A 25,827-nucleotide genomic window follows, 5' to 3' on the forward strand; every position below is an offset into this window, starting at 1 on the left:
ACACCCACCATACGGCATTGCCAAGCTGACCACAGCTTCTCAAGAAAACCCGATTGGTTCCTGGCTCACTCATGACCTCTCAGAAGAGAAAGGGGTTAAATTTACTTGGTGAGACCTCCTGGATTCCTGTCTCTTGTTTCTCATCCATCAAAGTCTGACCCACTATCAGCGGTTCTCAACCTGTGGGTCGCGACCCCTTTGGTGGTCGAACGACCCTTTCACAGGGGTCGCCTAAGACCATCCTGCATATCAGATATTTACATTATGATTCATAACAGTAGCAACATTACAGTTATGAAGTAGCAATGAAAATAATTTTATGGTTGGGGGTCACCACAACATGAGGAACTGTATTAAAGGGCCAGAAGGTTGAGAACCACTGCTAGATGTTAACACCTGTGCACAATTAGGTTATTTTATGTGGATTCTTAGGGAAGTTGCTGGGGAAACCAGAGACTGTGGTGGAAATGATCAGACCTCACCTCTGAAGAAGCTGAGGTTGTAGTGTTGTTAGTAGATGAAGTGGTCATGGTCGCTAGGGTGCTATGACCATGAGATCAGCCTGAGCGGTCACTGGAGTCCTCCACGCAATGATCAGGCAAGGCATATGGCAGAGCCCTGGACAGGAGGTGGACATAAATAGTACTGGATTTGGTGTAAGCTCCCCATTCCCCACTACTCCAAAAAGAATTACGTAATTTGCCTTATTAAATAGGAAAGTGCAAGGCATTTTCCAGTCCCATAGAACAAGATAATCTCACTCATTAGAAGATTGTAACCTAAGAAAGAAGTATCTTTTGATTTCCTACTAACTTCATGCCATACTTACAAAAAGTCATTTATACAAACGACTCTGCATGTTGTAAATGACCAAGATCATTATCATCTAATTGCAATCATTATCATTACCTAGTGGTATTTCTGAAGGAGACCACCTGCCCATTTCTAAGCAGATGCACCAAGTGATGGATTGATAACTAGACCATTACATTAGGGTACATATAAATAGGTTAAGAATTTAATTTGGGGAGAACCAAGATGGCGGCGATATAGGCAGACGTGTCCCAGGTCGTGTCCCGGAGCAAATGGAGCGAGCAGCTGTAGCTAGTAACACTCACACCGAATTGGCGAAATTGCTCAGCTGGTGAGAGGGTTTACAGCCGGGAAGAGCAGAACTCCCCTGGAAAGGTAAAAAAAACCAGGGATTTGGGCAGGAAAGTTTGCCAGACCTCTGAGCCCAGAGAGTCAGAGGGAGACCGCGTGGCAGACAGCCGCGTCCCTTGGGACAGGCACAGCCCCTGACGGGGGAAAGGAGAACCGCGGGATTCCTGGCGCCGCCAGGGAAATTGAGAGCTGGGTTCTGTGATCACGGAGGACTGAGCCTAAAGGGGGCAGCCTGAAGAGCTGACCTGACCATACAGTCCCGGTAAGAGAAGAAGCTTACAGAAACCAAGCCTTCCCCGTTTCCGCGGCCGGCGTTTGTTTGTTTGTTTTCACTGAATCCTGTTCATGGGACATCTCGGATACAGACACTCACCTGTGCTGAAGAGAGGGAGAGTGTGCTGAGGAGTGGAATCTGGGGAGAGACTGGGGAAAGAGGGGGAGCCAGGAGAGGTGGTAGTGAATTGAGTGCTGAGACACCCCAGAGCCAGGGGCTGGGGCAGCCACCCGCTCCTGAGAGGGAGTCTCCTCCCCCCAGCCCCCAGGCAAGGAGCACAGCCACACCCAGATTCCACCCTGTACGAGATCAAGGATTAAGATAACCTGATCAGTCCCTGGGAGTTAACAGGGTCTGGCCTATAGGGGGATTTTCAATCCCAGCAACAACATAGCGCCGGTAACTAACTATTACGCAGTCAGCTCTGGGCAGTGAACTTCCACTGGACAGAGAGGCCCTATAGCCTCAGAGGCCAACCCCAGAACACTGCCACCCAGAGGCTGACCCAATAACTGACTCTTTGCTAAAAACAAAATAAGGCAGTCTGGGAAATAAATGCTGCATGCTTTAAAATAAGGACTGTGGTTTACAACACAGAGGAACAGTATATCGCAGGGAAACTCAACACTCTCCTGAATACCTGGAAGGTCTAAGGCGAGCCACACTGAAGAATAGAAGAAACGAAGGTCCTTCACTACTGCAATTTTTTTTTCTTTTTTCACTTTTTAACTAAGAAACCAATTTTTTTTTCATTCTTTTTTTTTCCTGTTCTTTTTTTTTTCTTTTTTTCTTTCTTGTCTTCTTTTTCCATCACCTGATTTTACCCTTTTAATTACTACCTTCTTATTTTTAACCAGTATTATTACTGCTACCATTTTACCATTTTTTAAAGTGCCATTTTATTTTTTTCTTTATTTTATTTTGGGATTAGTGTTCACCATTCTATTTTCATCGTTATATTATTGGTTGTTTCTAGTTTGCATTCATATCCAGGGATCTGTTGCTGGAATTTGTTGGGATTAATGGCTGTTCTATAGGAGTATTCTCCTCATATAAAAAGTCTCTTCCCTCTTCCACTTCATTCTCTCTTTTCGCTCTTTTTTTTTTTTTTTTTTTCCGCTTCTTGCTTTTATTTTCCCCCTTCCTTTTTCCCAATTTCATTTTTGCACTCCCTTTTTTTGGTCCCTACTTTTCTTTTCCTTTTTCTCTTTTATCTTTTTCTCTTCCTTCTTCCTTATCCCCTAATTCTCTTAATTCAGGTGGTCACCTTTAATTGGGGTTATTAATATCGTGAATATATTTGTGTATAGTGCCTGGTACGTGGTGCCTTGTTGTGTTGTATTTTGTGCCTTTAAATCAACGCAGCAGATCCAAGCAACAGCAACCTCCTGAGCACCTCATCCTCTGCTGAGGAACAGCAGCTGTACGTGAAACCTCGCCCCACCAGCCGGAAGAGCCACCACAGCTGTGAACAGCACCCACCAGAGGAGCTGCTGCCAACTGAAGAGCAGCTGCTACCGCAACCGCCCAAAGAGCAACCACAGACCAAGGAGTCACTGCCACCAAGGGAGCAACCACTGAACAACTCAACGTCTAGATATGTCAGTGAGATCAAACATGGGTAGACAAAGAAACCCCCAAAGGAAAGAGAAGGAGGACTCTCCAGAAAAGCAGCTAAGTAATACAGAGGCATGCAACATGACAGATAAAGAATTCAGAATAAGGATCCTAGAGTGCATAAACCGGATGGAGGAAAAAATCGACAACCTCTGCAAGAAGCAAGAAGAAACAGATGAAAAAATCGATAACATATGGAAGAAGCTAGAAGAAACAGATGAAAAAATCGATAACATATGGAAGAAGCTAGAAGAAACAGATGAAAAAATCAACAACCTAAGTAAGACCCAAGAAGAAATGAAGAGTGATATAGCTGCAATGAAAAACTCCATTGAAAGTATCAACAGTAGACTAGGAGAAGCGGAGGACCGAATAAGTGAATTAGAAGACAAGGAAGCAAAACACACCCAAAATGTACTGCAATTGGAGAAAAAAATTAAAAGACAGGAGGAGAGCCTAAGGGAGCTTTGGGACAACATGAAACGAAACAACATACGAATAATAGGAGTACCAGAACAACAGAAGGATGAACAAGGATTAGAAAACCTACTCGAAGAAATAATATCAGAAAACTTTCCTGAGGTGGGGAAGAAAAAAGTCACACAAGCCCAGAGAGTCCCAAACAAGGTGAACCCGAAAAGACCCACACCAAGACACATCATAATCACCATGGCAAATGTTCAGGACAAAGAGAGAATCTTACAGGCTGCAAGAGAGAGACGGAAAGTTACATACAAGGGATCTCCCATTAGATTGTCAAATGACTTCTCAACAGAAACACATCAGGCCAGAAAAGAATGGACTGAAATTTACAAAGTGATGCAAAGCAAAGGACTGAATCCAAGAATACTCTATCCAGCAAGGCTATCATTCAAACTTGAAGGGGAAATAAGAAGCTTCACAGACAAAAAAAGACTAAGGGAGTTTGTCACCACCAAGCCAGCAATGCAAGGAATGCTAAAGGGACTGGTATAAAAATAAGAAATAAAAAGCTCAGAAAGAAAACAGCCACACAAAAAAAGAAATGGCTACAAACAAGTACCTTTCAATAATAACTTTAAACGTAAACGGACTAAATGCTCCAACCAAAAGACATCGAGTGGCTGAATGGATAAAAAAACATGACCCATACATCTGCTGTCTACAAGAAACCCACCTCATTAGAAGGGACTCACACAGACTGAAAGTGAAAGGATGGAAAAATATCTTTCAGGCAAATGGAAAGGAAAAGAAAGCTGGGGTAGCAATACTTATATCAGACAAAATAGACCTCAAAGTGAAGGCCTTAACAAGAGATAAGGAAGGCCACTTCATAATACTAAAGGGATCAATACAACAAGAAGATATAACCCTGGTAAACATATACGCACCCAATGTAGGAGCACCCAAATTCATAAAAAAACTCCTGGAAAATATCAAAGGAGAGATCGACAACAATACAATCATAGTAGGGGACTTTAATACACCATTGACAGCACTGGATAAGTCCTATAGACAAACAATCAGTAAAGATACAGCAATCCTAAATGACTCACTAGATCAGATGGACTTAATAGACATCTTCAGAACACTTCACCCCAAAGCCAGAGAATATACGTTCTTCTCAGGTGCTCATGGGACATATTCAAAAATAGACCACATATTGGGTCACAAGCAAAGTATCCCCAAATTCAAGAAGATTGAAATCATAAAAAGCATCTTCGCAGACCACGATGGCATAATATTAGAAATAAACTACAATAAAAACAACCCAAAATACTCAAACACCTGGAAGCTGAATAGCATGCTATTAAATATTGATTGGGTTACCAATGAGATCAAAGAAGAAATTAAAAACATCCTGGAAACTAATGACAATGAAAACACAACAATCCAAAACCTATGGGACACATTGAAAGCAGTCCTGAGAGGGAAGTTTATAGCTCTACAGGCCTATCTCAAAAAACAAGAAAAAATGGTAGTAAATCATCTAACTCTACAACTCAAAGAATTAGAAAGAGAGCAACAAGAAAACCCCAGAGTGAGCAGAAGGAAGGAGATAATAAAGATTAGAGCAGAAATAAATGACATAGAGACCAAAAAAACAATACAGAAAATCAATGAAACCAAGAGCTGGTTCTTTGAAAGGATAAACAAGATTGATAAACCTCTAGCCAGACTCACCAAGAAGCAGAGAGAGAGGACCCAAATAAATAAAATCAGAAACGATAGAGGCGAAATAACAACAGACCCCACAGAAATACAAATGATTGTTAAAAAATACTATGGACAGCTTTACTCCAACAAACTAGACAACCTGGAGGAAATGGACAAATTCCTAGAAAAATACAGCATTCCAAAACTCAATCAGGAAGAATCTAAAAATCTCAACAGGCCAATAACTATGGAAGAAATTGAAGCAGTCATCAAAAAGCTTCCATCAAACAAAAGCCCAGGACCAGACGGCTTCACAGGGGAGTTTTACCAAACATTCAAGGAAGAACTAAAACCTATCCTCCTCAGACTACTACAAAAAATTCAAGAGGAAGGAACACTTCCAAGCTCATTCTATGAAGCCAGCATCACCCTAATACCAAAACCAGGTAAAGACAACACAATGAAAGAGAATTACAGGCCAATATCCCTCATGAACATAGATGCCAAAATCCTCAACAAAATCTTAGCAAATCGGATCCAGCAGTACATCAGAAAGATCATACACCATGACCAAGTAGGATTTATCCCAGGGATGCAAGGATGGTACAATATCCGCAAATCAATAAACGTGATACATCACATAAACAAATTGAAAGAAAAAAACCACATGGTCATATCAATTGATGCAGAAAAAGCATTTGACAAAATTCAACACCCATTTTTGATAAAAACTCTCAGCAAGGTGGGAGTAGAAGGATCATACCTCAACATAATAAAAGCCATATATGACAGGCCCACAGCCAACATCATACTCAACGGACAAAAACTAACACCATTTCCCCTAAGAACAGGAACAAGACAGGGATGCCCCCTCTCACCACTCCTGTTCAACATAGTACTGGAAGTGTTAGCCATTGCAATTCGGCAAGAAGAAGAAATAAAAGGCATCCAAATTGGAAAAGAGGAAGTAAAACTGTCCTTATTTGCAGACGACATGATATTATACATACAAAACCCTAGAGATTCCATCAAAAAGCTACTAGACTTAATACATGAATTTGGCAATGTAGCAGGATACAAAATTAACCCCAAGAAATCTGAGGCATTTCTATACACCAATAGTGAACTTTCAGAAAGAGAGATTATAAAAACAATCCCGTTTACCATTGCACCGAAAAAACTAAGCTACCTAGGAATAAACTTAACTAAAGAGGTAAAAGACCTCTACTCAGAAAACTACAGGACGTTGAAAAAAGACATAGAGGAAGACATAAACAGATGGAAGAACATACCGTGTTCATGGATTGGTAGAATCAACATCATTAAAATGTCCATACTACCCAAAGCAATCTATAAATTCAACGCACTTCCCATTAAAGTACCAACAGCATACTTCAGAGATCTAGAACGAACTTTCCAAAAATTCATCTGGAATAAAAAAAGACCCCGAATAGCTGCAGCAATCCTGAAAAAGAACAAAGTAGGTGGGATCTCAATACCAGATATCAAGTTGTATTACAAAGCCACTGTTCTCAAAACTGCCTGGTACTGGCACAAGAATAGGCATATAGATCAATGGAATAGAATAGAGAGCCCAGAAATCGGCCCGAACCAATATGCTCAATTAATATTTGACAAAGGAGGCAAGAACATACAATGGAGCCAAGATAGTCTCTTCAATAAATGGTGTTGGGAAAATTGGACAGATATATGCAAGAAAATGAAACTAGACCAACTTACACCATACACAAAAATAAACTCAAAATGGATAAAGGACTTAAATGTACGACAGGAAACCATAAAAATTCTAGAAGAATCCAAAGGCAAGAAAATCTCAGACATATGCCGAAGCAATTTCTTCACTGATACAGCTCCTAGGGCACTTGAAACTAAAGAAAAAATGAACAAATGGGACTACATCAAAATAAAAAGCTTCTGCACAGCAAAAGAAACCATCAACAAAACAACGAGAAAACCCACTGTGTGGGAAAACATATTTGCCAATGACATATCTGATAAGGGCCTAATCTCCAAAATTTATAGGGAACTCATACAACTTAACAAAAGAAAGATAAACAATCCAATCAAAAAATGGGCAAAGGACCTAAATAGACACCTTTCAAAAGAGGACATTCAGAAAGCCAAGAGACATATGAAAACATGCTCAAAGTCACTAATCATCCGAGAGATGCAAATCAAAACAGCAATGAGGTACCATCTCACACCTGTCAGACTGGCTATCATCAACAAATCAACAAACGACAAGTGCTGGAGAGGATGTGGAGAAAAAGGAACACTTGTGCACTGCTGGTGGGAATGCAGACTGGTGCAGCCACTATGGAAGACAGTATGGAGTTTCCTTAAAAAACTGAAAATGGAACTCCCATTTGACCCTGTGATCCCACTTCTAGGAATATATCCCAAGAAACCAGAAACACCAATCAGAAAGGATATATGCACCCCTATGTTCATAGCAGCACAATTCACCATAGCTAAGATCTGGAAACAGCCTAAGTGCCCATCAGTAGATGAATGGATTAGAAAACTGTGGTACATCTACACGATGGAATACTATGCTGCTGTAAAAAGGAAGGAACTCTTACCATTTGCAACGTCATGGATGGAACTGGAGAGCATTATGCTAAGTGAAATAAGCCAGTCAATAAAGGAAAAATACCACATGATCTCACTCATTCATGGACAATAGAGACCATTATAAACTTTTGAACAATAATAGATACAGAGGCAGAGCTGCCTCAAACAGATTGTCAAACTGCAGTGGGAAGGCCGGGGAGGGTTGGGGGGCAGGAGGTAGGGGGGTAAGAGATCAACTAAAGGACTTGTATGCATGCATATAAGCATAACCAATGGACATAAGACACTGGGTGATAGGGGAGGCTAGGGGACTGTCTAGGGCGGGGGGATAAAATGGATACATATGTAATACCCTTTGTAATACTTTAAGCAATAAAATAAATAAATAAATAAAAAAAAAAAAAAAAAAAAAAAAAAGAATTTAATTTGGAATTAGACCAAGATAAACTTGCTACTACTTTCCCACATAGTAAATATATTTAGAGGAAGAGTGTTTTTAGAGTTGAAATTTTTAGATAGTTTAAAAATTTTGTTTTGTTTTGTTTAATTCTTTATCTGAGAGGACAAAAGAAAATATACTACAATAAAACAAAACAAAACAAAACAAACCAATAAAAACCTATGCTGCCCTTGCCGGTGAGGCTCACTTGGTTGGGTATCATCCATGCACAAGGAGGTTGCCGGTCCCATTCCAGGTCAAGGACACATGCAGGCTCTATCCCTGGTGTGGGGCGTACGAGAGGCAGCCCATCAATGTTTCACTCTCACTTCGCTGTTTCTCTCTCCCTCTTCCTTCCTCTCTCTCTGAAAAAACTAAACGAAAACCAATAAACTATTATTTTTTTTAAAAAAGGAAAAACTATGTTAATTCTGACTGGGAAGAGTATCATACATAGAGATTGGTAAAATGAATAAAAGAAATAGAGCGATTAGCAAATACATTAATAGCTAATGCTTTCAAATTTACCATTTGAAAACATTAGGTATTAACACATACTCTCCCTCTCAAAAATAAAGATACATTAACTTGAAAGGCAAAAAGAATAAAAACTGGCCAGTTGGTTCATTATTAGAAAGTCAATAAGCCAAGAATTCAAAGACCAGCTTAGTGACATAATTGCTGATTTGAGAAAAATAAATCCTTTAAAAAATATTTGATTAAATTGTACAAATGAGGTTTCAACTTAATCAAACCAAATAAATTCTTTTTTTGTGCAGCATACATTTTGCTTGCCTACCTTGACACATCATTTCCTCAGATATAGACTGCCCATTGTGGAGTGAAGTACTCTAACTGCTTGTATCATGCCTGATAGAAAATGTACTAAGCAAGAAGCATATTCCATTGAATTTTCAAAGCATTCAGGAACACTAATAGTCTCTTATTTTTCAAACATGCTTAGTGTTACAATGAATATAAAATAATTCCCCCTGCTCATCAACATGACCTTTTCATAATAAAAGAGGTACAAACAGATCCATTACTTTACAGAAATTATCATCTATAGCCCATACTCTACTGAATTCTACCCTCAGAATTTGTTGTTGTTGTTGTTGTTAATCCTCACCTGAGGATATTTCTCCATTGATTTTTAGGGAGAGTGGAAGAGAGAGGGAAAGACAAAGAGAAACATCAATGTGAGAGAAACAGATCGATTGGTTGCCTCCTGCAAGAGCCCCAACCAGGGCCCAGGCAGGGGAGGAGCCTGCAACCAAGGTACGTGCCCCTGACCTGAATGAACTGCCCTTGACCGGAATGAAACATGGGACCCTTTGGTATGCAGGCCAATACTCTATCCACTGAACCAAACCAGATGGGGCTATCCTCAGGATTTTATAAAAGGCACAAACTGTGAGGTGAAAAAAGACATTTTTCTCCCTCACACAAGATAATATTAGTTGAGATTATGAAGAGTAGATGATCCCAATAATTTCCAAGGCAGATATTTCTGTAATAAAAACTTCTAACTCTATGGGTATAAAAACATAATGGTGAGTCAAATTTTAACATTTATTTTAAGATCAATTTTATTAGTAATTTAAAAATAAAAACTAATGTTGATATAAATTAATAATTTATTTATCCTCCAAGGTTACAGAACTGGCCTGTTATAATTTGCTGGATATTCAAAAAGTATAGGTAGACAAAGAAATTTGTCATTCAAAAATCTTCAACATTTGAGCAAAAGTAATGTTTGCAGAGAAGTGAATGGAAGTTACTCATATCAAAAGTATAGATGGTATTTAACACATTTTCATGTGGGAAAAATCTCCAGATGCTGAGTATAACAAATAATCACAATTTGCAAAGGCAATATTACATGGTTATATAAAGCAAAAGATCAAAACTATAAAAGCAGGCCCTAGCTGCTTTGGCTCAGTGGATAAAGCGTCAGCCCCGGACTGAAGGGTCCTGGGTTCAATTCCGGTCATAGGCACATGCCTAGGTTTCAGGCTCAATCTCCAGTAGGGAGCGTGCAGGAGGCAACTGATCAATGATTCTCTCTCATCATTGATGTTTCTTTCTTTCTCCCTCTCTCCCTTCCTCTTTGAAAGCAATAAAAATTAAAGGAAAAAAAGGCGATAAAAGCAGATTATACTATAAATTAAGGATTTGGAGTAAAAAATAACAAGATTGGTTGGTCCAAATAGAAGTTATAATTCTGCCCTAGCTACTTTGACTCAGTGGATAAAGTGTCGGCCTGCGGACTGAGGGGTCCTGAGTTCAACATGCCGGAGGCAGCGATCAATGATTCTATCTCATTATTGATGTTTCTATCTCTCTCTCCCTCTCCCTTCCTCTCTGAAATCAATAAAAATATATTAAAGAAAAAAAAGTGACAATACTGACTTTTGGGTGAAGATGATCCTTTTGCTGTCTTGAGGCTTTGCTACCTCTTCTCATTCTCTGACTTCTTCCATTCAATAGCCTGGAACTCACTAGGCTTTAAGTCATCTTTGAGTGTAAGTGATACAAGCATTTTATGACCTGAAAATCCATTGCATTTGCCCTGACCTGTACAGAAAGTAATATTTCTCCTGGAAAGCAAACATATATTATGATTTTAGGAGGAAGAGAGTGAAACAGAAAAAATTAAAGGCAGGTGAACAAAATTGATTGCAAAAAAAATAAGCACTTTGCAGAACACATTGAAATCCTCAAAAATATGAGTTATTGTTATTCAGATGCAATGAAATAAATTTATACTTAGGAACTTCATTAACCTATGTTCTAAGAGGCCATTGAAAAAGCATTGAAATAATATTAAATGAAATCTTATGAATATGTATTAGAGGAATCTGCATTTGAATATCCATGTTTGAGTTAAAGTGCTTTTTTTTTTCTTTTTTCCAGTAAATCACTTTTATTTGTATGCCATCAACTGAGAGCTCTCTATGAAAGTCCTACGCCAAATACCTCTTCTCCTCCTGAGGGGTTACATGTTATGCATCCACTCATAGGAAAAATATTGCTATAATGTGTATTTTCTTTTTAAATCACAGGCTAAAAAAACCAACCAAAAACCCAAAACATCCTATCTAATAAAACAGAAACATGGTAATTGGCGTACGACCGCTACCCTTTTCATTGGCTAATCAGTGAGATATGCAAATTAGTCGACAGCCAAGATGGCGGCTAATTTGCATATGTCAGCCCCAAGCCTCAGACTGAGGCTTTAGGCTGGGGCCTGGGCTGAGCCATCCAGCAATCATTGATGGCGGCAGCGGAGGGGAACCAGGCGGAGCCAGCCAGCTATGCTTGATGGCAGCAGCGGCAGGAAGCTGGGGGTGCTCGGACCCAAGCCTAAAGCCTCCGCCAGAGGCTTTAGGCTTGGGCCAGTCCAGCCAGCCAGGGATCCTTGATGGCAGTTGCAGCGGGGAACCGGGACGGAGCCAGCCAGCAATCGGTGGCGGCGGGTTGCTGGTGGTGCCCCAGTCCAGGCCTAAAGCCTTGGCCAGAGGCTTTAGGCTTGGGCCGGGGAGGAGCCAGCCAGCGATTGTTGATGGCGGCGGCTGCAGGGAGCTGGGGGTGCCCCAGCCCAGGCCTAAACCCTCAGCCTGGGGCGTTAGGCCTGGGTCAGGGAGGAGTCAGCCAGAGATTGTTGATGGCAGCAAAGGTGGGGAGCATGAAGGGAGGGTCCCCGGCCCAGGCCTAACACCTCAGCCAGAGGCTTTAGGCTTGGACCGTGACGGAGCCAGCAAGTGATCCTCATGGCGACTTTGGCAGGGAACCGGGTCAGAGCCAGTCAGTGATTGGTGGCGGGGAGCTGGGGGTGCCCCGGTCCAGGTCTAAAGCCTCGGTCTGAGGCTTTAGGCCGGGGCTGGGGGGGAGCCAGCCAGGGATCATTGATGGGGTGGCAGCTGCTGTGGGGAGCTGGGGCTGCCCCGGCCCAGGCCTAAAACCTCGGCCTGAGGCTTTAGGTTTGGGCCAGGGAGGAGCCAGCCAGCGATCATTGAGCCAGCGATCATTGATGGCGGCCCAGGCCTAACACCTCAGCCTGAGGCTTTAAGCTTGGGCCAAGGAGGAGCCAGCCAGCAATCGTTGATGGTGGCAGCGGTGGGGAGCTGGGGGTGACCCGGCCCAGGGCTAATAACTCTCCAGAGGCGTTAGGCCCGGCAGGGGCCATACTGGCAATTGGTGTGAACTACAGAGGAAACACCTTTTCTGACTGCTGATTGGCTAAGCTCCCTGTGGTCACTGGTAATATTCTTAGTAACTTGGGTAATGAGAGTCCAAATAGGTGATCTAGGGTTTTTTTACTACACTCCTGGAGAAAAAAAGGAAGGTCTGCTGCTGGAGGGTTAAGAAATGTCATATCCTGCCCTAGCTGGTTTTGTTCAGTGGGTAATACCTTGGCCTGCCCACTGCTGGGTCTGGGTTCAATTCTGACCGAGGGCATGTACCTAGGTTGCAGGTTCCTCCCTGGCCCGGGCCCAGGTCAGGGCTCATGCAGGAGGCAACCAATCAAAGTGTTCCTCTCACTTTGATGTTTCTCTCTGTCTTTCCCTTTCCCCTCCACATTCTCTAAAAATCAATGGAAACATATCCTCAGGTCAGGAGAAGGAAGAAGGAAGGAAAGAAGGAAGGAAGGAAGGAAGGAAGGAAGGAAGGAAGGAAGGAAGGAAGGAAGGAAGGAAGGAAGGAGGAAGGAAGGAAGGAAGGAAGGAAGGAAGGAAGGAAGGGAGATGGAAGGATGGAAGGAAGGAAGGAAGGAAGGAAGGAAGGAAGGAAGGAAGATGGAAGGATGGAAGGATGGAAGGAAGGAAGAAAGGAAGGAAGATGGAAGGATGGAAGGAAGGAAGGAAGGAAGGAAGGAAGGAAGGAAGGAAGGAAGATGGAAGGATGGAAGGATGGAAGGAAGGAAGGAAGGAAGGAAGGAAGGAAGGAAGGAAGGAAGAAAGGAAGGACGGAAGGAAGGAAGGACGGAAGGAAGGAAGGAAGGAAGGAAGGAAGGAAGGAAGGAAGGAGGAAGGAAGGAAGGAAGGAAGATGGAAGGATGGAAGGATGGATGGATGGTTTTATTCATGGTAAAGGGACTGGAGTCCGTGTTGATGAAAACATCTTGGTGGCTGCCCTGACTGGCAGTGGCTGCAACAGTGCGGTGATGGGGCTGCGGCCTTCCCCTGATCAGTCTGGTTGACTCCCACAAAGGGAGGCCAGACTGTGGCTTAGGCCCACTCCCTAAGGGGAGCAGGGAGCAGGTAGTAGGACATCCCCTAGGGCTCCCAGTACTTGATAGGGGGCAAGCTGGGCGGAGGGATCCCCCCCGCCCCCCCGCCAGTGCAAAAATTTTTGTGCACCGGGCCTCTAGTAAAGCAAATAAACAAAAAACACATGCACACGCACACACACACACACACACACACACACACAACAAACAAACCCCTATTAGTATGGAAATCATGGTGGCTTCTACTGATTTTAATAGATGTATACATACCAAAATCAGAGCATATGTATGTGACAAAGAAGAAAATCTATCCCTAAGTGCCGGGAGCCGGTCCATCCTTGCTGTTTCAAGGGACCTGGCATATATGGCATACGGTTCCTAATATGTTTGCTCACCTTCTTGGTGCTGTGTTTTAACCAAGGTCACCTCTCCGAGAAAGGTTGAATCCCAGGTAGGGATTTTCCCCTGAAGTTAGGGAGGGAATAAAACACCTCAACTAAGTGCCAGGCAGGTAATTAATCACTTTAACTATGAACAATCATGCTTAAGCTACATAATCTTTACTCCCTGGAATGGAGATAAGAAACGCCCTAACCTTTGTAATAGAGATTGATAGGATTGAATCAACTGGTATAAATACAGATGTAACAAGACAGAAAGGGACAGAACTAAGAAGAGAGAACCTACAGACAGAGGAGCTTCGCTGGAGAGAGCATGGCAAGGGATCCTGAACTGAACCTGACTGCAGAGGTTGGCAAGAGAGCCTGACTAGAATTTGGTGACTGAACCTGGCTGGAGAACCTAGCAAGAGAACATGGACACAGAACCTCTCTGGAGATCCAGACCAGAACTTTGCTGGAGATCCTGGCTAGGCTGCTGATCAACTGAACGCTGTCTCCGTGTCATTCCTTCTTTGCCGACTCCGTCCACACCTTTGGGGACCCCTGGACTTGCTGGGGTTGGACCCCGGCACCTAAGCCACTGAAGAACAACAATAACAAAAATTAGGTGAAAGCCAGTGAGGAAGTGCAGATGCACGTGTGTATCCTGGCAGACAAAATGGCATGGAGAGTGTCTCTTGGGGGTGGGGGTGGGGGTGGGGTGAGAAGCATAATTGCTATTGTCATGACACTTAAAATAAAAAGGAGGCTGCCATCTCTTTGCCAAACCAAGAAATTACTGGTATGCAAGTAGCTTTGTCTCTATACACAAACTGATGTGATAACATACACACAGAATGAAGTTATCTATAATAATAAAAGGGCAATATCCTAATTAGACTGGATGTCCTTCCAGGCCTCATTCCAGACGTTCTTCTGGAAGAAGCTGGGGCCGTAGGGAAGCAGCCTGGGTCCCAAGTCCTGGGTGCCTGCCCCGGCTGGAGGAGGGAAGCCTGGGTCATGGGTGCCAGAGGGAAGCTGGTGGTGGCAGCCAGCGGAAGGAAGGCCTACTCTTGCACGAATTTTCGTGCATCAGGCCTCTAGTCTAAATATAATGCGTTAATTTCTATTTGAGTTATCGTAACAGAATTTCACTCTCGCCTTTAAAAATTACAGTTTAAAATTTTAAAACGTAAATTCATTCTAAATGTCTGTTGACTTTAAGACACAGGAAACTAGACAGAAAAAGGTAAAGGCTTGTGAGATATGCTAGTAGATTTCCTGAGAGAAACTGTCTTCACACTTTCAGCCACTCATGTGGTGACAATGTCAAGTTGAGATTGTCAGTGTTTGGGGAAGATCATTTTGCAAGTGCTGCTGCTCCAGTTCTTTAACTTGTCAGAACGGACTGATATGGTAGCTAGACAGATCTTAGCATTTGGTTAAGTGTCTGTGAGACAGAGCCTCAGCATGATGGGCTGATATGACGTCAGTTTAAGAGCTTGAGTGTTCCCACTCTTTATTGTTTTTTTATCTTTGTGAAAATTTTTTATTTCTTCAAAAATCAAAGTGTCTTTTTTTTTTTTCTGTTTCTTCCCTCACCTTAATTACAGCATAAAACTATTAGCTTGCAGTTTACTTCAGGGACTTTGCTTCTAGCTTCAGTGATATTTGGCCTGTGTATGTAAGTGTATTTTCCAGGGTGGAGGAGTAAAAATATGTAGTTTATTCTGAAATGAGTTTTAAATTCCCAAGTGCTTTCAGATATGTGAGAAAATAAATAACTTACACACTAAATGAACTATTTAATCCACCTATATCTTTCCTCCGAACACATGAGGAAAGGGATTTGAACAGATAAAAGACTCATCCTGAATCTAATAGAGCAAGAAACTGTAGGGCATACAACCAACACCTGAATGATCCTGCTCTCCATGACTTATCTGGCTAAATAAAGTTTATTCCCCTCAGTCAGGCTGTAAATACTTTTTTTTTTTTTTTTCAAATCCTGGCATACTCACAGTAAAACCCAACTCTCTATTTTATGCCATAGCCTCAAAGTCACGTGTGCTAGAGTCTCAGTTTCCTTTTAACACAATGACATAAGAGATGGTATTCTCTGGAAGTGACCAGTTGAGCAATGTTTGGCAATAAAAACCCTTTGGATGGTTACTTTTTTGTTTGAGAATTTTAGGACCGAGTAGATAGTGTGGTTGTTATTGTTTTTTGTTTTTTTTTTTAAATCATTAAAAATGATTACTAAGAAGGCAAGGTTGCAAGACTTTAGCCAACTCTTTCTCATACAAACAAAATTCTGCAAAATAAAAAAAGGTCTGGGATACTTTAGTTTATATTTCTCTGTTTGGGTTCATTTAGAACTTGTTTAATTGAAGGAGAAAGTGGTATGTCGTGATATAAAGAGACTGCAATCTTAGGACAACTAGCATTCAATTCTAAATCAAGGACCCCATACGATTTGTGAGTGAGCTGTAAACCTTGCTAGTGCACCTCCTATCCCCAATTCCAATTCCTTATTATAATGCACACCCAAATCTCCTAAAAGTCTTTTCAAAAGGAAATCCCTATTGTAAAAGAGGAACCTGAAATAGCTCATGTCTGTACGAATACCCTCTATTGTTTCAAACACACGGTTAAAGAAAGAGATGACCCAGCTTGCCTTCATTCAGCTAACCTACTATTCAGTAGTTTAAAAAATATAACAAAACAAAAAAGATTCTTGCCTGAGTTTAATTGGGAACAAAAGAGTGGAGAAAGGGAGAATAATCAATCCTGGACAAAAAAACAAGCGTAAAGAATTGGAAGGAAAACACTTCATTTTTCAACTTTAAGGTTAATTACAAATAAAAAAGTGCAGTTCCAATCAGGACTCTCTGATATCGCTGTGCAAAAGGCACAGGACTGGCGAAGTGACTAAAATACATGCAATGAGCATATTTGCTCCCCCACCTCCTTGTTCCCTTGCTCTTCATTTACTCACAATGGAAGATAAACTAGGTAGAGAAGCTATAACACTCTGGGGTGGTCAAAGTTCTGATCATCAAACCTCGCACAGATTGGGGTTATGGAAGGTTAAGCAGTAAAATGGGAGAAGATTAACTTGTCAGGATGAGGCTGTGAGGCTGGCTGGCCCAGGCTGTTAGGTCCCTCCGTGTGGCGGCAGCCACTGACTCAGAGGGTCCCCAGCGGGGAGCAGGTCATACCCCCCCTGAGGCGGGTCAAACTAGTTCTACTAAGTAATATCTCAAACTAGGAGTTGTCTGACAAAGTATGTGTAGGGAGATCAATTCCAGTCAAATGCATCCCAGAGACAAGTTTGGTTGTTGTTTTCCTGCTCTATTAACTGCAGAAAGACCATGGGCATGTATTTAACTAGATAATGTGCAATACAACACAAGAAAATACTTGCTGTGGAACAGTCACGGGAAAAGGAAGAAAATGATTTGTCTTTCTCTTTTTAAATACACAATATTGAATTCTTTCCGTGAAGATGGGAACTTATTATTTTCATGTTTGGTATTTAAAGGGACCTCTCTGAAGCACAAGGCATTTTAAGTAAAACCTATCAGATTGACAAAAATGCAAAAGTTTGACAACATAATATGTTTGGTAAGGTGGTGTGAATGAAGCAGTGTCACGTATTGCTGGTTGGAAAGCAAGATTTTTTCATCATCTCTCCCTTCCTCTCTCTGAAATCAATAAAAAACATATTTAAGAAAAACAACAACAACAAATAATTTGATTATACATCCATATTGAGACATAACCCCCAAAATCTAATTTGGAAATTTGGGCATAAGAATGAGTTGCAGTAATTTTATTGTTGGTTTTTATTCTGAGATTGATGCATTTGTGGAATAAAACATATAAATAATTATGGTGGTATTTTGGGAATTAAGATTTTGGGCATTGGAAAAAGGAGAAAGAGATAGAAGATAAATGAAGTTAGTAAAAACGCTGTAGTTTTTAAAAAAATCTTTATTGTTGCCCTAGCCGGTTTGGCTCAATGGATAGAGCGTTGGCCTGTGGACTGAAGGGTCCTAGGTTAGATTCTGGTCAAGGGCACATGCCCAGGTTGGGGGCTCAATCCCCAGTAGGGGGCATGCAGGAAGCAGGTGATCAATGATTCTCTCTCATCATTGATGTTTCTATCTCTCTCTATCGCTCTCTCTTCCTCTCTGAAATCAGTAAACATATATTTAAAACAAACATCTTAATTGTTGAAAGTATTATTATGAAAGTATTCCCTTTTTTCCCCATTGTCCCCCTCCACCCGGTTCCCACCCCATTCCAGGCCTTCACTACCCTATTGTCTGTGTCCATAGATAAAAATGCTATAGTTATGAATTTGAATTTGAAATACCAGAAGGAACTCATATTGTGTTTTATCTAAAATAACCAGAACTTTTTGATAAATGGCTAATTTTAGTTCTGGGATGAGAAATGTTTGAGATAAGCCTGAGTATCATTCCATACCTGAAAATAAAGAGACTTTAAAAAACTAGTGGCATTGTAGCAAAAGAAATGAGTCCATTTAAAGAGGTTCTCAGTTTACAAAGATGCATGAATTTATATATGAATAAAAACAAAACTGCAATGAATTAAATACACCAAATGTATTTACTTCCATAAATTCTAATAATAACAGAAATCATTGAGTTTGTATATCTAGATAATTCAGCCAATAAATGAATATATATATATATATATATATATATATATATATATATATATATATAAAATTAGACTATCATCAATAATGGATCTAGGCAAGGATTGTCAATAACTCTGATATCATGCATGAGACAATGTGATTTTATGAGCTTCCTGTGGAAGCATACACTGCCACCTGAAATATTCTTGCCAAAAAATTCAAACCTGAATTTGGCCATATGTAAATATAACTACCATTTTACAGAAAATATAGAGAACAAAGCAACATATTAATTAGGGGATACAATCAGAAAATTCCAGACTATAATAAATGCTGCAGGAAAAATGACCTGATCTTCCAAATAAGTGTATTTCTAGGGAATAAAGGGAGAGTTTAGAAGAGAGAGAACCAATTGCAGTAGATCTTATTTTAATCCAGATTAAACTAAATGAACAAAAATACACAAGACAATCAGGAAATTTGATGATTTAAAGTAATTATTAATAATCTAAGTGCAATAATGATATTGTGATTGTGTTTTCTAAAAAAGAAAGGTCTTATCTTTTAGAGATATGTATTAAAATTCTTTGATAGCTAAGATTTGATTCATATTTATCTAGGGCACGGACGTAGATGAAATAAGATTAGCCATGTGTTGGTAATGGTTGGAAACTAAGTGATGGGCATTCTTTATATAATTCTCCTTTTGTACATGTTTGAACTTTTCCATTACGTAAAGTTTTTTGAAATGTGTTTGAAGTACTGAATGCTAAGCTTCGCCTCTCTTAGCTCTTGGGCAGCATCTTCTTTCCCCATATTGTGGTGCCCCCTATTGGTTATGAAAATTATTACCTGGATTTTCTACATTGAGTGAGGAAAATCTTTTTTTGTTTTCCAAGACAATAGGTTCATAAATCTTACATTTTTCCTATTTGCTAATTTATAACCATAAAACTAAGTGACGGTGAAAAATCTAGGCAAGAAAACCAAAACCAAAATAAAACTAGCAACAAGCAAAGGAAAACATTGCTTCAGAACTGAGCACGTTATCAGAGGCGGGACAGAGGGAAGAACGTGCTGCGAGGTCAGGAAATCTTGTTCCTCCTCCAGGCCTTTCACTAATAAGGGAGTGGCCTTAGGCACATGATGTCATCTTGTGGCTTCATTTTTCTTATCTGTGAGGTCAGCTGTCATGTGAAATGGTCTCCCCGGAATTTAATCCAGTCCCATCCTGCTCCGATTCGTTTAGTTCTGCTCAATTCTATTTTCTTTTTTTTTTCATATTTACTTATTTAATTTCCCTGACAAATGAAAAATTAGTCCAGCTATAAAAATATAAGGCACACATTAAAGAAAAAAAAGTCAAAAAGTGAGGAGTTTCAATTCTATTTTCTTCTACAAACTATTTGTTTAAATATGCAAACTGCAACAAACAGATGCATCTATCTTGTCTAGAAAGGACATTTGCTGGCAGTAGGGAGGAGATTCTTTTTCTAAACAAAAACCTCACTTACTTTGGCAACCATTAGGCTAAGAGATAATTCATTGTATTTAAATATCCTCTCTTGCTCCTGTAATTACATTACAAATGAAGTGATACATCAGCTTTTCAGTCCTTCTTTGGAAAAATATAAGAATTCAAAGGAAATTCACACTGACATTGAATAGGGTGGGGCAACAGTAGGTTACAGTTGTGAGTATGCAAACACAGAGTTTATTCTTGTACTATTAATTAATCGTTGAATCATTTTTCATATGACAAGTGTAAACCTACTTTTGCTCCATCCTGTATTTCCTTTTCTTTAGTGTGATTGAAAAGTTCTAATCTAGCCCTGGCCGGTTTGGCTCAGTGGATGGAGCGTCGGCCTGCGGACTGAAGGGTCCCAGGTTTGGTTCTGGTCAAGGGCATGTACCTTGGTTGCAGGCACATCCCCAGTGGGGGGTGTGCGGGAGGCAGCTGACCGGTGATTCTCTCTCATCGATGTTTCTAACTCTCTGTCCCTCTCCCTTCCTCTCTGAAGAAAAGAAAAAAATCAACAAAATATATATTTAAAAAAAAAAGAAAAGCTCTAATGTATTCGCATGACAGCCAGGAAGTTTTCACAGGATGATTTTAAGTCTGAATCTTTCTGGTACAAATGTTTCCAACATTTGTGTGGAATAGTCTTCAGGAAGCATTCTCCTTCATTTAGTATACACATGCAGTGTTTATGTATCCTTGAGGGTGATATGTAACCTCCACTCCTGTTTCCATGTGACCAAATTCCAGGCAGTGGTTCTCAACCTTCTGGCCCTTTTAATACAGTTCCTTATGTTGTGACCCAACCATAAAATTATTTTCGTTGCTACTTCATAACTGTAATGTTGCTACTGTTATGAATCATCATGTAAATAAATATCTGATATGCAGGATGGTCTTAGGCGATCCCTGTGAAAGGGTCGTTCGACCACCAAAGGGGTTGCGACCCACAGGTTGAGAACCGCTGCATTAGAGTAACACTCTGGCCCCTGGTGTTCCTTATGGCCCTCACTCACCCCTCCAGAAAGACACGAGTCTCCTCCTTGGCTGGTGAGTTTACCAGAAGATGGACATGCTTAGCTGGCCCCTTCCTCATCGCTCTGGTCAACCACCCTGACCACAGAGCCGGTTCTGACCTGCTCTCATTCTCTCTGTGACCCACTCTGCTTGAGACTGGATTAATCTGTCGTTTGGATTTTGTGGTGACGCTTCAGCAAGCTCATTTGTCCTCAGCTCTAAAATTACGTCGCATTTAGTAATCTCCTCAATCGTGTTTAACGTTTACTCTCCATGCAGTGAAATAGATTTTATAAATTTAATTTTATAGATGAGTAAACTAGGATTCTGAGACATGACCAGATCACATGACTAGCAAATGATAGAGGGCAGTCCCAATCCTTTGGGGAGTCTTCAAGAGGGTCAATTAAACAGTATCATATCCCTTTCCCTGAGCCCAGTTATGAGGAATTTTAGAAATAAATCAGGAACTGCAGATAGAGGACAAGAATCAAGCATGTTTATATTAAGAGTTAAGTTGGAACACATGTGCTTGCTAATACCAAATCCCAGAATTGGGCAGATTTTCCTGTTTAGGACTGGGACAGGCCTCCCACCCCACTCCACTTGGCTCCCTTTCGCCTTCCTTCCATCTCCCTTTCTCTCCTTTCCCCCTCTCTCACCCCCACAGCAAGGAGAAAGCTGTGTCATTTTGATCTCTAATCTCAGAGAGGAGATGAACACACTAAGTTTAGTCTTGCCAATCAGATAAATTACCCAGCTTCCCTTGGGGATGAAGTGAATGGAAGGTCAGAGAGCAGCTGTAGGATAACTCTAATAGTTCTCCAGCCACATGGCAAGCAACATCTGGAGTGGGGAATAAGCATTTACCCCCAAACTCCCCAGATTAATTTTTCTCTTAACCTAATGCATTCAACTAATAATACCATGCCTAGGCCTCAGAGCAGATGCCCAGGCTCCCAGGACAGTTCCACTCTTATCTTTATGACATTGTTCTCCAAACTATTATGCCTGCCCTTTTGGACTCTCCTGGGACTCTGGAGTCACTATAAAATTTGCCTCTAGAATGCTCTAAAGTGGATTTAAGTCATTCAACTTTAAGGCCAGTCTTATTCCAAAGTTGGGAATTCTTTCTCTATTCTATTTCCATTTCCAAATAACGCCCAGCTTCACTTTCCCAGAGCATGTCAGAGGCGCTTCAGTAAGATTTAATGACAGCATAAAGGTAGAAACCATAAAATTTCTCCAGCAAGGAGGGGCTAATGCCATAAAAATACTCTGAATCTGAACATAAGGACCTGCACTATTAGAAAAGTCCCAGGGCAAAACTGGAGTTCAAAGATTAAATCTCTTTTCAAGTTAAAGTCAAAATATATTAAAGTCCAAATGAATTAAAGTCTGATATCAAATTATTTCTCCCTGTGGAATTAAATGTTTGAATTTTAAAATGTCTAAGCAGTAATTAAGACCCAAACCATCCTCCCAAATGTATCATTCAGCTCCGTCTCAGCACAGGGATGCCTGGGTAGAGTTGGTCTTTCAGCAGCGACCTTCTGTGATGCACTCGTAGGAACAGGTCCAGTCCCTTTGATGCTGGGCGGCACCTGGGAGGCCTTGGGTGGCCTCAACCCAAACCAGGTCTTCGGCACAGAACAAGAAGGAATTCAAGAGTATGACAGAAAGATTCAGAAAGCACAGTAATTTATAAAAACAACAGCACACACTTGACAAGTGAGAGTGGGCAGCCTTCCAGAACGAGACATGCCGATGGGGTCTGGATGGAATGTTTTTATTAAATGTGGTAAGTGGTCCGGATAGGTGGTCCCCTCCTTCTGATGCTGGTGGGGTGACTGCTGACACAGCTCATCCTTGTCTCTCTTCTCCATGTATTGATTTCTTTTCAGTCCTCCCAATTAGAGGGAAATGGGGAGGGGGGACCTGGGAAACAGTGGTCAGTGAAGGCCGCATCTGTGATGTTCCAGCCAAGATGGAGCAGGGGAGGGGCAGAGCTTGAGGCCTCTGTTCCCTATTCTAATTCTCCGGTCTCACCTTCATGTAGACTTTCTGAATTTGCAATGTCAAGTCTCTGATACACTTTAAAGAATCCAAAGGATTCATAAGAAACGAGCGATTATTACAGCATTGGCTCCACACCCACCAAACTTGGAAAACAAGCTGATCTCTGTCCCTAGAGATGTTATCCCATACAGAATTATGTTGCCAGAAGGCAGTGTCACCAAGACCATAGCAGAGACTCAGTGCCCATGGTAGAGAGATGTTGGTCTGTCCGTACCAGTTGTCTGCAATCCACTGCCTATACATTTAAACTCCTCTGAGATAAATATTACAGTGAGGGGCTAATTGAGGCACTGTAATTTGCATACATGAGGATAGGGAGGATTCTCCTGTGAATACTACTTTCTCAGAAAATTGACATAAGAGTCATTGCTGTCCTTACACGAGTTGAGAAATTTGCATTGTAGAGAGTCCCAAACATCAGGATTTAGGACAGTGGCTTTCTAGCCTCTTCGTAGTGCATTCAAAGCCTTGATTTCTGCTGCTTCCAGTGCTGAGTCTGGACTCTGTCAGGTGCCATAGCATCTTTGGTTGTAAGCAGGCATTAGCATTAGTTCCTGGGCCACAACTATTGCTGCTGTGCCCTTTTCTTTAGTCATATTTGGGCCCCCCCAAATTGTTTCCCTAAGAATATTTGTCATTTTGTTTCTAACTCACCAGTCTAGAATCAAAATGAATTTGTAGACAAGCCTAATCTCAACATTTCCTTTTGCAACCCTGATGATAATTCAAAACACCCAGAAAACAATAATTTGAGAAGCCTTGCCAGGCCTGGCGCTAAAAATGTAAAGCCAGAACCTCATGGCTGCTCCCTGTAACACCCCATGAACTCAGCTCTCATTGATTCTAAAGCAGCAAATATTGTGTCCAGCAATTCTTATAACACCCTCAAGACCTTTCACCATGGCATGTTGCCTCAGCCACCACTTGGAAAAGCTGTGCCTGCTTTTCATGGTGAGCAGGGGCTGCCTGCAGCTTGCCGAGGGCCTCCCAGTGGGTCTCTGTTGCTAGAGCCCCAGCCTGCCAGTGATTTAACTGAGGCCAGATCTTCACCAAGGCCAACTCTTGTCTTGAGTCCTGTCTCTATAAAAACAAAAACAAACAAACAACCACTCACTTGTCTGTGGACAAAGCCATCATAGCCTATGTAAATCCACCAAGGTCAAAAGACAATGTCCCCCAATGTTTAGCATCTCCTCTTCATGTCCCAGCAGTTAAAGCCTAACCCCATATATACCTTAACAGATTAAAAATGAAGGAAAAATGAAAGTTCCAAATGTCCAGCCTGAACAGTAAAGCCTGAGCCTAGCATCACATGTCTGGGCTCTCCACAAGTGCTTTAGTTTTCCGCTCACTCTTCTGCCTCATTGCCCATCATTCCTGGCCCATGCTTGAAATTCTGTGAATCTGTGGGCAAGAGGGAGCAATACCTCCATTGTTCAAATTCAGAAGCAAAACAAAGGTATCAGAGGGAGTTAAAAAATATCAGCTTCTGCCGGGAGCCGGTCCATCCTTGCTTTTTCAAGGGACCTGGCATATATGGCATACTGTTCTTAATATGTTTGCTCACCTTCTTGGCACTATGTGTTTTAACCAAGGTCTCCTCTCTGAGAAAGGTTGTTTCCCCAGGTAGGGATTTTCCCCTGAAGTGAGGGAGGGAATAAAACCCCTTAACTAAGTGCCAGGCGGGTAATTAATCACTTTAACTATGAACAATCATGCTTAAGCTACATAATCTTTACTCCCTGGAATGGAGATAAGAAACGCCCTAACCTTTGGAATAGAGATTGATAGGATTGGAATCAACTGGTATAAATACAGATGTAACAAGACAACAGGACACAGAACCTAGACACAGAACCTACACAGAACCTAGAGACAGAAGAACTTCACTGGAGAGAACATGGCAAAAGATCCTGGAGAGAAACTGGAGACAGAACCTAGAGACAGAACCTAGCGAGAGAACATGGCTGAAGAACCTAGAGACAGAACCTGGCTACAGAACCTGGATAGAACATGGCAAGAGAAACTGACTAGAACCTGGTGACAGACCCTAGCTGGAGAACCTAGACAGAACCTGGCTGAAGAACCCGGCGACCGAACCTGGCGACCGAACCTGGCTGGAGATCCTAACCAGAACTTCGCTGGAGATCCTGACCAGAACTTGGCTAGAGATCCTGGCTAGGCTGCTGATCAACTGAACGCTGTCTCCGTGTCATTCCTTCTTCACCGACTCCGTCCACACCTTTGGGGACCCCTGGACCTGCTGGGGTTGGACCCCAGCAAGCTTCTTTTTGGTAAACACCAGGTTGAAGTACACGGCTTACCCATATGAGCAGATAAGCACCCTGTTAATTGCATCTCAGAATGAGAACTCATCATGTCGTTACAGATAGCACTGGGCTGGTATGCCTCCTGCTACAGGTGTCAGAATAACCGAGGAGAAAGAATGGAAGAGCTCAGCTAAAAATGCCCAATTTATTCTTTTTTTTAAAAAAAAATAATATTTTATTGATTTGAGAGAGGAAGAGAGAGAAACATGAATGATGAAAGAGAACCATCGATCAGCTGTCTCCTACACGGCCCCCCCCCCCCCCCCCCCCCCCGCTGGGGATCGAGCCTGCAACCCACGCATGTGTTCTGACTGGGAATCAAACCGGGACCTCCCGGTTCATAGGTTGATGCTCAACCACTGAGCAACACTG

The 25,827-nt window shown here is 41.5% G+C and overlaps 1 pseudogene; it reads left to right on the plus strand.

Annotated features, from left to right (window-relative positions):
- The window catches only part of LOC132226565 (activated RNA polymerase II transcriptional coactivator p15-like), a 136,131-nt pseudogene that overhangs the window by 15,437 nt on the left and 94,867 nt on the right, over nt 1-25,827 (plus strand).

The sequence above is a fragment of the Myotis daubentonii genome, chromosome 2 (genome assembly GCF_963259705.1).
Source record: "Myotis daubentonii chromosome 2, mMyoDau2.1, whole genome shotgun sequence".
Classification (NCBI taxonomy): Eukaryota; Metazoa; Chordata; class Mammalia; order Chiroptera; family Vespertilionidae; genus Myotis; species Myotis daubentonii.